We start from the raw sequence: 15975 nt of genomic DNA on the forward strand, positions 1-15975 counted from the left end.
GTTATAACATGTGCGTGTTGGGTTTTGAACTCACTTATCTGCCCTGTGAAGGGCTCCTTGGTTGTGGCCGGGGGATGTGGGGGTGGGATGGATGTGATGTGCGTTGTCTGTGGTTAAAACATAACACAGGTGGTGGGGGCGCTCCTTCAGTGCTCCGCTCCCTGCTCCCTCTGGGTATCAATAGGCCGGTTCGATTGGGCGATGGCCTGTTTATTGCTAATGGTGACTGGGCCGTCTCACTTGCTTTAATCCTGTATTCATTGTTTCGCACTTATACATGGGTGACACACGCTTAAATGTGATTACTTGGAATGTGAGGGGGCTGGGAGACCATAGGAAGAGACGACAAATATTGAGTTACCTTGATCGCCATAACGTCCACATTGCTTTCCTGCAGGAAATGCATTTTGCACCCCACAGGTCGCACGCCTTTGGAAGTAGGTGGGCTTCCCACACGGTCTTCGCTAATTACTCCTCATATGCACGAGGTACGGCCATTCTGGTTAAGAAGTCTACACCTTTTCGGCTTGCTGGATCAAGGGCTGTCCCCCAGGGGCGGTATTGTTTGTTATGGGGTAGACTGGGGCATATGGCGGTGACACTAGCATGTTGTTATGGGCCTAACGTAGATGACCCACAGTTCTTCACTGCTTTATGGGCTGCGATAGTGGAGACGGGACCACAACACCTCATATGGGGGGGAGATTTCAATACGACCCTGCACCCCCTCTGGATAGGTCACACCCCGCCCCCCACCATTACACTAACGGGCGAGAAGTCCTTGGAGCTACCATAGCCGGTAACAATCTCATAGACGCCTGGCGTTCACACTGCGGGTCTAGAGGGGAAGGTACACACTTTACAGCGCAAGCTAAATCATGGGCGCGGCTCGACTATTTCCTTCTGACCTCACATCTGTACACGGCGCTGGTTCACGCGTCGCACCTCCCCAGGACATATTCCGACCATTCCCCCGTTCTTATTGCGTTGTCCGGCTCTGAGCTGGGCCCCCCAGTGACGGCGTGGCGTATGCAGCCCTCTATGTTATTAGACTCGGCCTTCCAGGAAGAACTCCGGGATGAATGTCTGGATTTCTTTAAACGCAATAAAGACTCAGTCCAGGACGTTGAGACCATATGGGACGCCTTTAAGGCCACACTCCGGGGCTTATGTATTTCGAAGGGCTCAGGAGTGCTCAAGAGCATACTGAATAGATTACGAAGTCTAGAAGCTGACCTACGTAGTGCAGAGGACCGCCTCAGAGCGGGCCCTGACAATGCAACCCTCGCTACCATACGTGAAAAACTGTCGGAGTACTCTGAGGAGGCTGCCCGCGAGGTAAAGTTTAGGAACAAGTACTGGGTGGCCAGGCGATATGGAGAGGGTGAGAGACCTGGGAAGGCCCTGGCGGCGACGGTTAAGCTAATGCGCTCGCCAACTGTTATACTGGAACTTGACACGGCTGAGGGGCTGATACTCAGGGACACCGCACAAATCCTGAACGAATTTGTGCGACACTATGGTGCGCTATACTCCTCTACCAGGACTGGCGAACTCACACTGGACGGCTATTTGGCGGATGTCTCCTTGGGATGGTTGAGCGATGCACAGAGAGCCTTTTTGAGCGCCCCGTTTGAATTGGATGAGGTCAGGGAGGCTATCATGAGTATGAAGTCGGGCAAGGCCACCGGGCTGGATGGCATCCCTATTGAATTCTACAAAACATTTATTGACTTCATGGCGCCAGTGCTGCGGGAGGTTTATGAAGATGCGCTAGAGGTGGGTCATCTCCCTGCCTCCATGAGAATTGCCCTTATTACGTCCCTGCTCAAGCCAGGTAAACCCGCTGCCAGCTGCGACTCCTATAGACCGTTGTCCCTGTTGAATTGTGACGTGAAAATTCTTGCAAAATTGATAGCAGCACGCATCAGCCTCCTCCTGCCTGACCTGATACTACCGGACCAGGCCGGTTTTGTCCCTGGTAGGGCGACGTCGCACAATCTTCGTACCTTTTTTTCGGTCTATGACTCCATCCACGAAGACCTACCAATGGCTGCCATTTTTTTAGAAGCCACCAAGGCATTCGACTCGCTCGAATGGGACTATGTGTTCAAAGTTCTAGAGCGAATGGGATTCCCGCTTATATTTATTTCTTGGATTAGATTGTTATATACGCGTCCAGTGGCCAGGGTCCTCATCAATGGGAAATTGTCTTCGGACTTCCCGATCTCCAGAGGGACAAGGCAGGGTTGCCCCCTGTCCCCACTCCTCTTTGCTATAGCCACTGAACCCCTGGCTGCTAAACTGCAGCAGCATCATCGGGACAGTGCACTACGCTGTTTTCAGAGACAAATACTCGTCTCTATGTATGCTGATGATATCACCCTTTATATTCGCCACCCTAGCGACAACCTACATCCCATACTCCGGGAATTTATACGGTTTGGTGCCCTTTCGGGAGTCCAAATTAACTGGAGTAAGTCGTGTGTCTTCCCCCTTACAGCCTCGACGAGTCAATTTCCGCTAGAATTCCCGCTTGCCTGGTGTACAGGGGATTTTAAATACCTGGGTATACGTGTGGAGAAGAGTAGAGAAGAGCTGATTCGTGCTAATTATGGCACTGTGATGGACAAGATAAGTGACAATATATCCAGGTGGATATCACTCCCCCTTTCCATGGCCGGGCGGGCCTCATTAGTTAAGATGGTAATACTCCCTCAGCTTTTGTACCTTTTTATGAACATTCCATTTCATCCCGGACCCTATTTCTTTCGGCTACTTCGCTCGGAGTTGCTCCGACTGGTGTGGGGTGGGAAGACACCAAGACTCAAATGGGAGATCCTAGTTCGGCCATTCTCGCAAGGGGGCTTCGGTATTCCTGATTTTGAGCTTTACTATCGGGCTGCTCAGGCCCACTATGCATACTTTTGGGTGCGTCAGCAGAGATATATGCCTCAATTAGCGGCCGAACACTGGTTGGCCCACCCGACTCCCATTGAAGGCGCACTCTATTCCCAAGTTGAAGGCAGAGACAAGACTCCTACCACGGTGTCTAGCACGGTCACGGCATGGAAATCCATTACTGTGCGGCTTGACCTACACTTCCTATATGCTCCGCTATTGCCACTGACCTATCACCCACAGCTCCCGCTCCTGCAGGAAGCTGGCTTTCAAAAATTGCTGAAAAGCATACATGTCACTACATGGGGGGACTTGTATCGGGATGGCACCTTCCGTACTAAGGACCAGTTATACGAGGGCATACAGCCGACACCTCTAGACCTGTTTTATTATATCAGGCTCAGACACGGGCTGCAGGCCATCACGCCTGACTTCCCCTGTGAGCCCCCGGTGCTTCTTCCCCTACAGAACATGCTGCTTCACGACAATCCCAATAAGCTGGTGTCCACACTCTATAAATCTGTCCGCGCTAACATGACCTACACTGCTCTGCCCGCTAGGCACAAATGGGATCAGGACTTGGCCTTGACTCTTACGGATGCACAATGGGAATTTTGCATGCAACAGACCGAGCGCATATCCTCCAATAGCCGTTATAGGATACTTCATTATAAATTCCTACACAGACTGTACCATACTCCAGCGCGCTTACACAGATTTCAGTTGAGCCCTACAGACACGTGTGACAGGTGTGGGGCTCCTGGGGCTGACTTCCTTCACCTTGCATGGGGATGTGCCGAAGTGAGCAGATACTGGACCCAGGTGTTTCAAGCACTGTCCAAAATGATACACGTGACGGTGGATCCGTCCCCATTGTTGGCCCTTCTGGGGTATGTTGCACCACTCCAGGCGGCTCACAGCAAATTTGTGGCGCTGGCTATGCTTCTGGCTAAACGCAGGGTGGCCTGTAGATGGGGGAGAGGAAGAGCGCCCAAGTTTAAGGATTGGATGAGCGACATGGTATACTGCCAGGAACAATTGCATACTTATTCCGAGCTGTTGCCACCTACTTCTAGGCCTACGGATATTTGGGCCCCATTACAATGTTATTTGATAACTGACCCACTGGAAGATGACAGCGCTTGAGGTTGGGATGGTGGGACACTACGGTGTTGTTTCCTGGTCCTGAATTTAAAGTCCTGGACTGCCCTGTCTGGCTTGTTGTGCTTAATGCTCCCCCCCCCCTGTCCCCCCTCCCCCCCCCTCTCTCCCCCTCCTCCCCATTTCTAGGCTCTCGGTGGTTTGCTCTCACTCCCACGATACCGCCCAGGTGTCTACCGGCCTACCACCTTTGATACTGAGGCCCGCCATTACTTCATTTATGGACTCATGGCTTTGCCAGCTACATACCTCCCACGGCCTGATATGCCCGCTCGAGCACACGGTATGCACCCCCCCCCCTGGGTTCGCCTAGACACTGCACATGTTAATGTTGACATAAAATATTTAAAAACGCAAGACACATTGATTTCACTGTGTAGACGCTGCACTTGTCACTTGGATGCTATTGTTTGACGCGATTGTATTCGCACCCATGCACTTCTGTCATTCTTTGTTCTGTATATATGCATTGATAGCGGCCGGCCTCCGGGTTGTTGGCGAGACGCTGTGTACTCCTGACAGTGCTCAATAAATGTTTTGCACCAAAAAAAAAAAGAAAGCGCAATTTTATTTGCAATTTCTACAGCTTCCTTATTTGCGATTAACAAATTGCTAATCGCAAATAAGGAATGACTCCCCATTCATTCCTATGGGCCTAAAGGCCCATAGGAATGAATGGGGTCATTCCTTATTTGCGATTAGCAATTTGCTAATCGCAAATAAGGATGCGATTTCAAGGGTGCCAGGGGTGTCCAAAGGACACCCTGTAGCACCCCTGAAATGTCAATGTAGACTGATGTTGCGCACACACATGTTTAAAGGACATGTGTGTGTGTAACATACAACTTAGAAAAATGCACTAAAGTGAATTTTTTTCAGTTTTCGCTATTTACCATGAACTCAGACTTCGCGGTAAATAGCAGCCAAAAATAGCGAATTCGCAATTTGAAAATGGTTAATGAATTGCATTTAAGGAATCTCAAATAGAGATTCCTTAAATACAATTCCTAGCAATTTTGCGATTTCGCAATTAGCGATTTTTGCATTTTGGATGATGAATCCCAAATGCAAAAATTGCGCTCGCAAAGGGCCAGATTCTCAGAATCTGAACCTTTGCGAGCCCATTTTTCAATTTTTCAATTTTTAAAGCCCTGTAACATTGCTCAATTACCCAGATGCCCCATCGGCTCCAACGTCCTTGTGGGATTGCGGTCCAGGGTAGGATAAAGTATATAGCTATTGCTTGTCTCTTTGTAGTAACCTTTGCCCTTTCCTCGAGGTTTGTGATTAAAAAAAGAGTGTTTACACAAATAAACGTTGTTTATCACAAGAGTTAATATATTTATGATATAGCGCACTACCAACATTGCGTGACAGAAAGCAGTGCAAACAATAGCATTGAAGAACTTTTGCATCCAAATGTTTTTTTCCGTGAAAACACTAAAAAATATTCCACTGAAAGTGTGAAACTCCTGATAATATATTCAAAGCAGTGCTGGAATTGGAAACAATTTGCTCAGGAAGTCCATAAGCTGGCGTTCAAGATGTGGCATCAGTAAGTGGGTGAAGTCATTGGGGTAGAGAATGAGGAGTGGAAACTTACAGTCAACTTATACATTCATTTATTTATAATGTTTTAAAAGCTCTGCCACAAAGAAATTGACAACATGGACAAACATGACAGTATCTGTTCTGGCTTACTTCATTGGTCACAAATGTGCTGCATTTTAAAACATCCTCCAGAGGCTATTGTGTGGCCAGCAAATGTTAGGGGTTAATAATAATGGTAAGGTAACTTAGGTATTTAATTTCCTTCCTGGGGAGATTTGTGTTCTGTCTAGTCTTATTTTTGACGCATTACGTAGCACAGAGGATTGATGTGTTTCCTGGAAAATGTATTTTTGTAGATGGGTAAGTAGGTCACTGCTTTCGATACAGAGACCCTTTTGCTACATGCACTTCAAAAGTTGAAATCCTTCGACAATAGCTCAGTGAATTTTGAACTGGCAACAGGGAGCGGCATGCAATCTGAAAGGCATAGGTTTAGAACCTTATTGCCTTTTTTGTTACTCAATATGTTGTTATTCTAAGGTTCCTAAAAATAGTTTTTTGGGGCAATAGTCAAGTGTTGTTTGTACAAACAACCCATCAAGTGTTGTTAGTACAAACAACTCAAATCACTGTGTTACATTTTAAATCCTGACTTTGTGTTTTTTTTTCCTGGCCATGCAATGGTATGCTGCTTATACACCGTGTAATCCTTATTGTCTTATGTAGTACATTTTATACATTGGTTTAAACGTGTGTATGATTTATGGTATCTTGATAATGTATGTATATGATGTAAAGCACTCTGACATTCTATATTAGGATGAGTAGTGCTATAAAAGAAATATCAAATATATTAGTGCTATTTAAATCGTTATTTGTGTAATTACAAATAAAGACCAATTCATCTGTCATTCTTCCATTGCATGCATATCTCGTACACAGGGGTTGACAAAGCCTCTAAATCATAGTTTCTCATAAATACCAGTTAGTCATCACAAGCTGCATGCCATTCTTCCCTTCCATTGTATCCATTGTATAGGCATATAGCAGTTAGGCTCCAGGTAGCTCTCAGACAGCATACTACTAGAACTAAAGAAGAGCTGATGGCCCTTTAAATCAGACCTTTGTTTTGGGCCCAGCTGTAATTGAAAAGAAAAAGCAGTCATCTGTGTCAAAATAATTATACTTGAGGTTATGTATTAGGTATAAAAGTCACACAAGATACCGCTTGATAACCTCTGCACCATAAACAAATGTAGTTCATAATCTTTTTTTTTTTTTTTTTTTTTTTTTTTTTTTTTATTGTCCTCATATATGCCACCAGAATATATATGCTCTAGATGGGTCTCGCTGTTGCCTCTTATACTGTTGTTTTTCGAGTCCGCCATGGAAAACAGTATCATAGCAGACAGGAGTTCCCAGAGGTAGGCTGCTTTCCTTATCCTACTCCTCCAGGCCTGTTTTAGGCACCCCAGGCCTGGTGGAGGACAGGACCGACACAACCTCTGGCATAATCACAGGACTGCTCACCTATTTATCCAGACCATCAGTTTAGACCAGACATTCTGCGAATTCTCGTATCGGCCAGCCAGATCCATTTTACACACCTCTATTAAGTACTTCAAACATACTGCAAATCTAGGGGGAGCCGCTGACTTCCACTCCATGCAGATTTGTCTCCTTGCAATAACTATTGTGTAAAAAATAAATTGAGTATCCAAATTCTTAATATTGTATTCTTTCGGTAAACCAAAGAAGACTAATCTGCGAGAACATATAATATTTATGGAAAGTACATCTCCCAGAAAATCCATTATCGCTTTCCAGTAGTTTTGAATGGCTGGACATTCCAGAAAAATGTGGATATCATCAGCGGCATTATAGTTACAACGGGGACAATAATAGTTGTTTCGTGTTATCTTATGCAGTTTTGCCGGAGTCCAATAGACTCTATGAGCCGTAAACAGGTGGTTGCGCCTTAAATTAGCAGGTTTAATTAGCCTCTGTGAAAGGGAAAAAGAGTCTATCCATGCCTTGCAGACTTCTTCAGGGGGCTCAGCTATATCATTACCCCATAACTTTATTATCTCCTTGTACAGTTTACTCTCCTCTTCTTTGATCATTAAATTGTACCAAAATGATAACTCTTTTACCCATTTCCCCCTTCTGCCGATTACATCAAGAATATCTGTATTTTCTTCCCTTTGCATGTTTTGACTGGACCACCAACCAGACAACTGGTAGTACTTAAACCTAGTCAACTGTCCTTCTGTAAGCTGTACCAACGTGTTCCAACTCATTAGGCCCGAATCTACCCAGAGATCTCCCCATTTTTTAAAGCCAGCTGTTTTCATGGGTCGTGACAGTTGATCTTGGAGGCATTGAGGTGTACCAGGAGAGTCCCATATCGGGGAGTGTGTGTGGTAATAGGGAATGTTAAATGTCTTCCTGATGAACCCCCAATTTTTTAATGCAGTCTGCAAAATTTTAAGGCGAATTTTTTTAAAAAATTTCTGGTCTCCAAACTTAAAAATAAAGTAATCATGGTCATAAGGTAAATCCGTTAACAATGCTTGAAACAGGCGGCCCTGTGATGATGCATCCAGCTTGTTTGCCAGAAGCCTAAAATTCTTAAAATGAAATGCATGACAGTATGACAAGAGGTCAGGGAGGGCAAGCCCTCCTGACTTTAAACCCCTCCTCAGCTTCTTCCATGCAATTCTTGTTGACTTGCAAGCCCATACAAAGGATCCAATTTTACCCTGTAAAATGTTAATGTCTTTCAATGAAAATGATAAGGGGATGCAGTTAAATAAAAAGGTCAATTTAGGAAGGATTGTCATTTTAATAAGGTTGACCCGACCGTAAATGTTTAAAGGCAGGTTCCCCCATCTTGTTAAAGTTTTATTAATATCTTTAACCACCTTTTGCCAACTAAGTGACGTAGTGTCTTTTAAAGATTGAGTTAAGTGGATTCCCAGGTACCTCATGTTCTGTTTTGCTCCAACTATGTGTGTGTTGTTGTTCCACCCCATGATCTCTGTTTTATCCTTATTAATCTGGTACCCGGACAGTTTCCCAAATTCCTCCGATAGAAAAAATAACCTTGGAATTGCTGTCGAGTGATCAGAAGTATATAAAAGAAGATCGTCAGCATACAACGCCACCTTCAAAAGCAAATTTCCAAGCTGAAATGGTTGAATGATGATGTCCTCTCTAATCCCACAGACAAAGGGCTCCATGTAAACATCGAACAAAAGGGGGGACAGAGGACATCCCTGCCTAGTGCCTCGCGAAATGTCAAACCACTCAGATAAAATTCCATTAACTAAAACCTTAGCCTTTGGGCAATGGTATAAGGATCTGACCGCCTCTATAAAAATTTCGGGAAACCCGAAAGCCGCCATTGTGGCCCATAGATACTTCCAATTGACCTGATCGAAGGCCTTAGCCGCATCTATGGCTACCAGCGCCAGTGGGAGATTTTTAGCAATAGCATAATCTACAGCCCCTATTGCTTGAAACGTTAGTTCGTTTAACTGTCTCCCTGGGATAAAGCCTCTCTGGTCAGAGTGAATTATGGATTTTATAACCTTTGATAATCTAGTGGCTAAAATACCTGAGTAGATCTTCATATCCGAGTTCAGTAATGAAATAGGTCTATAGGACTCTATTCTTTTCAAGTCTTTATTTGGCTTGGGTATAAGTGTAATGATGGCTTCTCCCCATGATGAAGGTATAGAGTAGCCTTGGGTCAATAAAAGATTGAAGAGTTCCCTTAATGGAGTTATTAGTTGATCTTTATTGTCCAAATAGATCTCCACTGGCAACCCATCAGAACCTGCAGCTTTCCCCCTTTTCATTTTCTTCAGTTGACCTAAAATTTCCCCATCTGTTATCTCACTTTCCAAGTATGCTTTTTCTGATTCAGACATTTGTGGCAGATGTTTTATGCTCAACCAGGATTCTAAATCCGCCCCCGTGGGATCTTTATCTTCCGTGTAGAGACTCCTCATAAAAGACCTGGCTTCTTCTCTTATCTCTACGTCTGTTTCTATCAAATCTCCTGACTGTCTATGTATCAGGACTTTAATGTTATTTCTCGTTCTCTCTTCTCTAGCTTTCCAGGCAAGGAGAGCTCCACACTTCTCTCCGTACTCAAAATTTTTTAATCTGCTGGACTCCCATTTTTCTTTGAGAATTCTTTCATCAGAAATTTTTAAGTGGAGCTGCAAATCAACAAGTTCCTTCTCTAGCACATGCATTTCTCTGGAGTTTGTTAGAATTGCATTCTGTAATTCGAGATCCTTTCTAATTATTGCTGCTAAGTCTTCCTTTCTTTTTATTTTTATAGTTTTTCTTTTATGGTACATTGAAGAACTTAAAACACCCCTCAAGTAAGCCTTGTAAGTTTCCCATACAATCTGGGAAGAGGAAGATCCCGAATTTATTAGAAAGAATTCTGATGTTTTATCTTTAACTACTACTTTTATCTGATTATCTAATAGAAATGATCTTTCCAATGTCCACCTAGCTTTTAATAAAGTTATATTCAGTTTAATTTCCAGTTCAAGTACAGCATGGTCCGATAATCCTGAGGGCGTAAAAGAGAGATAGCCGATGTCTTGGAGAAGATGTTGGTCAACTAAGAAGTGGTCTATTCTGGAGTAGTTCTTATATTTTTTACTGTAAAAAGTAAAACCTGGCTGAGATCTATACTTTTTTCTCCAGACATCTACTAGAGTAAAATCTTTCATTAAAGTGTCCAGGAAAGCAAGCGATTTTAAGGGAGCATGGTATTTGGCCTTAGAAGTTCTATCTAATTTTTGATCGAAGACCAGATTAAAATCCCCACCAAGAATTAGAGGACCAGTTATCGTAAATAAAGCTAGTTCTAATTTGGAAAGCGGAACCGGATTGTCCTCGTTAGGACCATAGTACACTGCGAATGTATATGGGGTAGTTTGAATGTATACTTGTGCGACTAACCACCTACCCGATTGATCCGTCTCAAAGCTTCTCAAGCTTATCCCACTATTTGCTCGAATTATAATAGAAACTCCCCTAGTAACACCCAATTGCCTGGAACTGATTATATCCTGAACCCACCTACACTTTTTAAAAAGAGAATCACAGACTGCTGCCTCTAAATGTGTTTCTTGTAGCATTATAATTTGGGCCTCCGAATTTCTTAAGAATTCACAAATCCTATTCTGTTTTATTTTTTCCCCTATACCATTGATATTCCATGACAGAACCTTAAGCTTATATGGATTGGTCATAATTCCAGTGTACGCTCATACCCATCCATTCCTTTATACATCAAGCTGTTATTTATATATGAGGATTTTTTTTTATTTATTCTCCCCCCTGACTCCCCCCACCCATTGAGCACCTCCCCCCTGAGGAACCCCCTTAACATACCTGGCGATGACTTCGCCTTTCGGAGCAACCAGGTGGTGCCCATGACCGGTTTACTGTATTCTGGCGAGACAAATTAAATTACAAATAAAACTTCATGTCCCCCATTCTTATCATACAGCCTGCTTATAGAATCCTTTGCTTTTTCAAGTTCCCCACTCACCCTTCCCCAGGTTGCTGTATTCGAGCGAGACCAATTAAATTATAAATAAATCTTCGTGTCCCCTGTTTATCATACAGCCAACTTAACAATCCATTGTGGTTTTTTTTTTTTATTTTTTTTTTTTATTTATTTATTTGTGTATTCTTTTTTTCAGATTCTCCCCCCACCATACCCTTTTTTCTTTTTATTATATTATTATTTTTTTTTTTTTTTTTTTTTTCTCTTTCCTTTCTTTCATTTCCTTCCTTAAAGTACTCAGTTTATCTATCGGGTCCTATTCTTCCTGCTCTCTTCTTATTCGGTCCAAAAGATTGTCAACCTCTTCTGGCTGTGTGAAACTATATGTCTTGTTTTTCCACATAATCCTAAGCATAGCTGGAAATCTCATCTGGACATGTGCTCCCAATGACCTTAAGTCCGGCATTCTGGTGCCCAGCTCCCATTGTCTTTGCGCGGTTTTTGCACCAATGTCCGACCTGATAAGGTAAGGACTGGACTTATAACGTAGATCTGTTTTCGTAAGGGATCGCCCTAGGATGAGCTCTTTTACGCTGTATGTCTGAAAGTTAATAAGTATTCTCCTAGGAGTTTTCCTGTCAGTACGCCTCTTGTAGGGGTCTCTATGTACCCTCTGGATTTCTTCCTCCAAATTAATATCCGGGCGATCATTTAAAACACCGTCCCTCAAGAGTTTACAGACAAATCCCTTTAAGTCCTCCAATTCTTCCCCTTCAGGTATTTTCAAGATCCTTAGGTTATTCCTCCTTGCATGGGTCTCCATCCGTTCAATGTCCATAACCAATGATCTATTCTGGGCTTTAAGATGTTCTATGTCTTTTTTATTTTCGTGTACTGTTTTGTCCAAAGCAGCCGTTTCTATTTCAAGTCTCCCTGTACGCAAAGTGACCTCCTCTAACTTAGATTCTAGCACATCGAATCTGTCCTGTATTGTTTTTTTTTTTTTTGATTGGCTTCCGATATCTCGAATTTCGCCATCATGTCACCTCTCAAGGATCGAAAAAGGTCCCCTAGTCGGTCACTTTCTTGCTCGCTTAAGTCTGATTGGTTATCTTTACTTGCATGCAGTCTCCCAGTCTCCTCTACTGCCTCCTTAGAGCTATTTTGTGTAAGTTTAACTGCTGCGGCCTGACTCTTGGGTCTGGTGTCTTGGTTTCCCCGCATTATATCTGTTGAGGGGGCTTTAATTGAATTGGCCGAGGTTTCTGTTAGGTTTTCAGCCTCATCCGCATTTTCCATATTGTCTAAGTTTTCTAAGGCCCCGTATCTGTTTGTTAAAGGAATAGAGCCAATATTGCCCTCCAACTGCACTGCGGAACGCTTAGCCTGATCCAGGACCTTGAAAAAAGATTTTAAGGATGGAGTACTTTTTACCACTTGGCACTCATGGGATACACCTTTGAGCTTTATGACTGGGATAGTCTTTTTCTTTTTACTTTTGCAGGGGGTTAATGGCATAGGTCTCTCTCTCTCTTCAATTTGTAAAGCCCCTTTCTCTTTTAGCCCTACCCTGGATCTAAGCTGATACCTATTTCTTCTTACCGGAAAGGTGTGCCCCTGTTTTACTGAGATTGAGCCTATTTCAACCTTGGCTCGCTCTACAGTATTAAATGTTACTGCTTCTGTTGATTCTATCCCGCCTAACTCAGGAACTTTCAACAGGCCAGGCTCTTGTGCTATAAATTCAGTAGCTTCAGTGACTTCAGTGGTCTTAAAATATTCTGGAAGACCCAGCTGCGTTTGATCCATGCAACCTCCCCTCCCAGTAATAAGCCCTCGAGTCTCTACAACTCTACTTCCCCTCTCCCCGCAGTTTGCTGCACGAGAGTAAAGTTTTTTTCTCTCAATGTCTATTTTAATAGGATATTGTTCAGGTGATTGTATTACTAGGCTTCCGAGTTTAATTTTAAACAGAGCAGAGCGAAATCTGCTCCATAGGCATCGTCGGCGTTCTTCCAGCATAAATGTTATTATATGTGTACACTAAGTGTAAGTGTGCACTAGTCCGTGATCTGATCTGACCAGCAAAAAGAAAAAAAAAAAAAAAAAAAAAAAAGAAGGTAGCCTCTTTCTTTCAATCACTTCTTCTTCTCCATGCAATAGTATGGTAAAAATGCTGCTGTCAACTTTTATCAAAGCCCCAACCTGAGTATCTCCTTACCGCTGATTACTGCTTTCCACTTTTGCCAAAATGTTGATTAAAGGCGTTTAAGCGGTTTAAGCGTTTTAAACGCTTTAAGAAATGAGCTGCAAACCTATAGACCCAGCATACGTCTTGGTAATCCACCTCCGTCTCCGTCTGTGCATGTCCGGTGTAAGCGTCTCCTCACATGGCAAGCCGCGCTGATCCGACCCGGTCCCGGTCCTGGAAACCCGGCGGGTCCTAACGCCGCCTGCCGCAGTACTTCCTGGGCGGCCGTGGTTCCTCGGAAGAAAAGAAGCAGAGGAGGCGGCTTAGAATTGCCGGTGGTGGTTTGCGTGTAGAGAAAACGCATTAACTGCTCACCGTGACGTGGGGAGACTAACGACCTCTCGCTACCGTGCTGCACTCATTTCGGCCATCCAGACACCACGGTGCTGCCGCGACCGGCTCTCAGCCCGCCGCCATGTTCCTCGTGGGCGTCTAGCTGCTTCAGTTCTGTTGCTGAGGGCGTAGTTCATAATCTTTTGATATATACGGATTTGCGCCACCTATCTTGTCATTGCAGAAGGCAATTGGAAAATGTGATGCTGCACTACATATGACAAAAGTCCTACACAACACAGATGTTTTTGTGCAGTGTTTTGTTTCCCAAATCTTAGTAACTCTGCCCCCAAGTATCATGTGCCCTAACAAGCCTGTGTACCATGGTATTTTCCCCATTAAATGTATGTGCGCTATTTTTGTGCCCAAACAACACCCGGGTGGGGCCACAGCACAAACTCCTCTATAGGCACGTATCTTCATCCCTTTTCTATCCTCTTGCCAACTCAGGTCACCCCATCTTTGTTGGGTCAGTCTTGACCAGTGAAGGTAGTGATACAAATTCTTGTTATGCAACCACTTTTCTACCCAAACCCTAATTCACATACATGAAGTGCTCAAGTGCTACTTGAAAATCAGGAGTGTTGAAAGTTGTGTTCAATTAGGTGTCTACATTTCTCTACTCAAAACATAAATATAGATGAGTAAAATTGGACAGAAAATGAAATGTAATATAGTAGCTTACTCGCATTTTTAGAAGACTTTGCAACAGTTCCTTGCAGTAACAGAGGTTCCTCGTAAAGTGTCCATAATGGGAAGTAATAGATAAAAGAAATAACAAGCATTTGCAATGCAATCGGCTTCGCCTTTGGGACCTTATATGTATTTAGCTATGCAGCACATTAGCCTGGGTGCTGAAACGTCTACTGTTCTTTAACATGGAGGGAAAGTAAGCACCAAACTGCATGACATGCCAGGTATGAGAACACAGGGAGAGAAATATTGCCGTTCAGCGGGAAATGGTATAGTCCAAAGCTCCGTTTTTTTTTTAAACACATTTTATTGTCAAATGGCACATATGTTGCAGGGCTATGTACCCCAGAGACAGCTGCAGTATCGAATTGTATAGAAGGATGAAAGCAATTGACCTTTTCAAAGGAACAACCAAGACACCTGACATAGTGTATCAATTAGGATACTAAAACACCCCCAACTCCCCCCCCCCTCACTCCCCCTTGAGTCACACAAAGTCCTCTGAGTCAAGTCCATGAGCAGTAAATATAGAACAAAGAGAGAAAAAGGAACGGAAAAATATCAGCAGAAGTACACACACACCCCAGGCTCCCCCCACACCCCCCTGCACCAGATCCATCCCATGGGACCCCGCCATCTCTCTGCTGGGAGATCATCTGCAACAATGGGAGGCTCCAGCCACAGGCCCCGATAATCCACCCACCGTTTCCATATTTTATAGTTCTTATTTGGGCATCCCCTGGCTACAAAGATTGGCTGTTCCCGCCCCATGCAAAAGTCTAGGCCATTTTTCCAGGCAGCCACCGAGGGGGCCCGTGGATCCTTCCACGCCCGGGCTACATTGCGTTTTGCCAATGTGAGGCCCAGTTGCATAAGATGTCTTTTATATGCATTGCCACCAATCCCCTCCCTGACATGGAGCAGGGCAAACTGTGGCGTACGCGGGAATTCCCACCCCAAGACATCCGACAAACAGAAAAACACCCCCCTCTAGAATCGGACAAGTGATAGACACTGCCAAACAGTATGCAAGAATGTGCCATCTTCCCGACTACAACGAAGACATTCCAGGGAGGCAATCAATCATGCCCGCCACAGACAAACCTGAGTGAAGTAGGCCCTGTGTAGATATTTAAATTGAATGAAGCGGAGACGCATTGCTATGGCCGCTCCCCGGGGGCGGCTAGGGCCTCCCTCCAATCATCCTCCTCCAGCGTACCTACATCCTCCTCCCAATCCCCCCGAAGCTTCTGAAGCATGGGAAAGCAATGGGTAACTAGGGACTGGTATATGAGGGAGATCTTTTTTGTCTCCAGATCCCCCATGAAGACCTTCGCCTCTAATGGGCTAAATTCTGGGAGAGATTCCAGGCCCTCCAGACTTGGGGATGGTGCATGGCGGAGTTGGAGGTACCGAAAGAACTGGGACCGGGGCATCCAAAATTCCCCCTGCAAATCTAGGAAGGACTTGAGTGACACATCCCTCACGACATCCCACAGGGTTGAGATGCCTATAGCATCCCAGCCCCGAAAGCCATGCAGGG

The sequence above is a fragment of the Lissotriton helveticus genome, chromosome 5_1 (genome assembly GCF_964261635.1).
Source record: "Lissotriton helveticus chromosome 5_1, aLisHel1.1, whole genome shotgun sequence".
NCBI classification, from domain to species: Eukaryota; Metazoa; Chordata; class Amphibia; order Caudata; family Salamandridae; genus Lissotriton; species Lissotriton helveticus.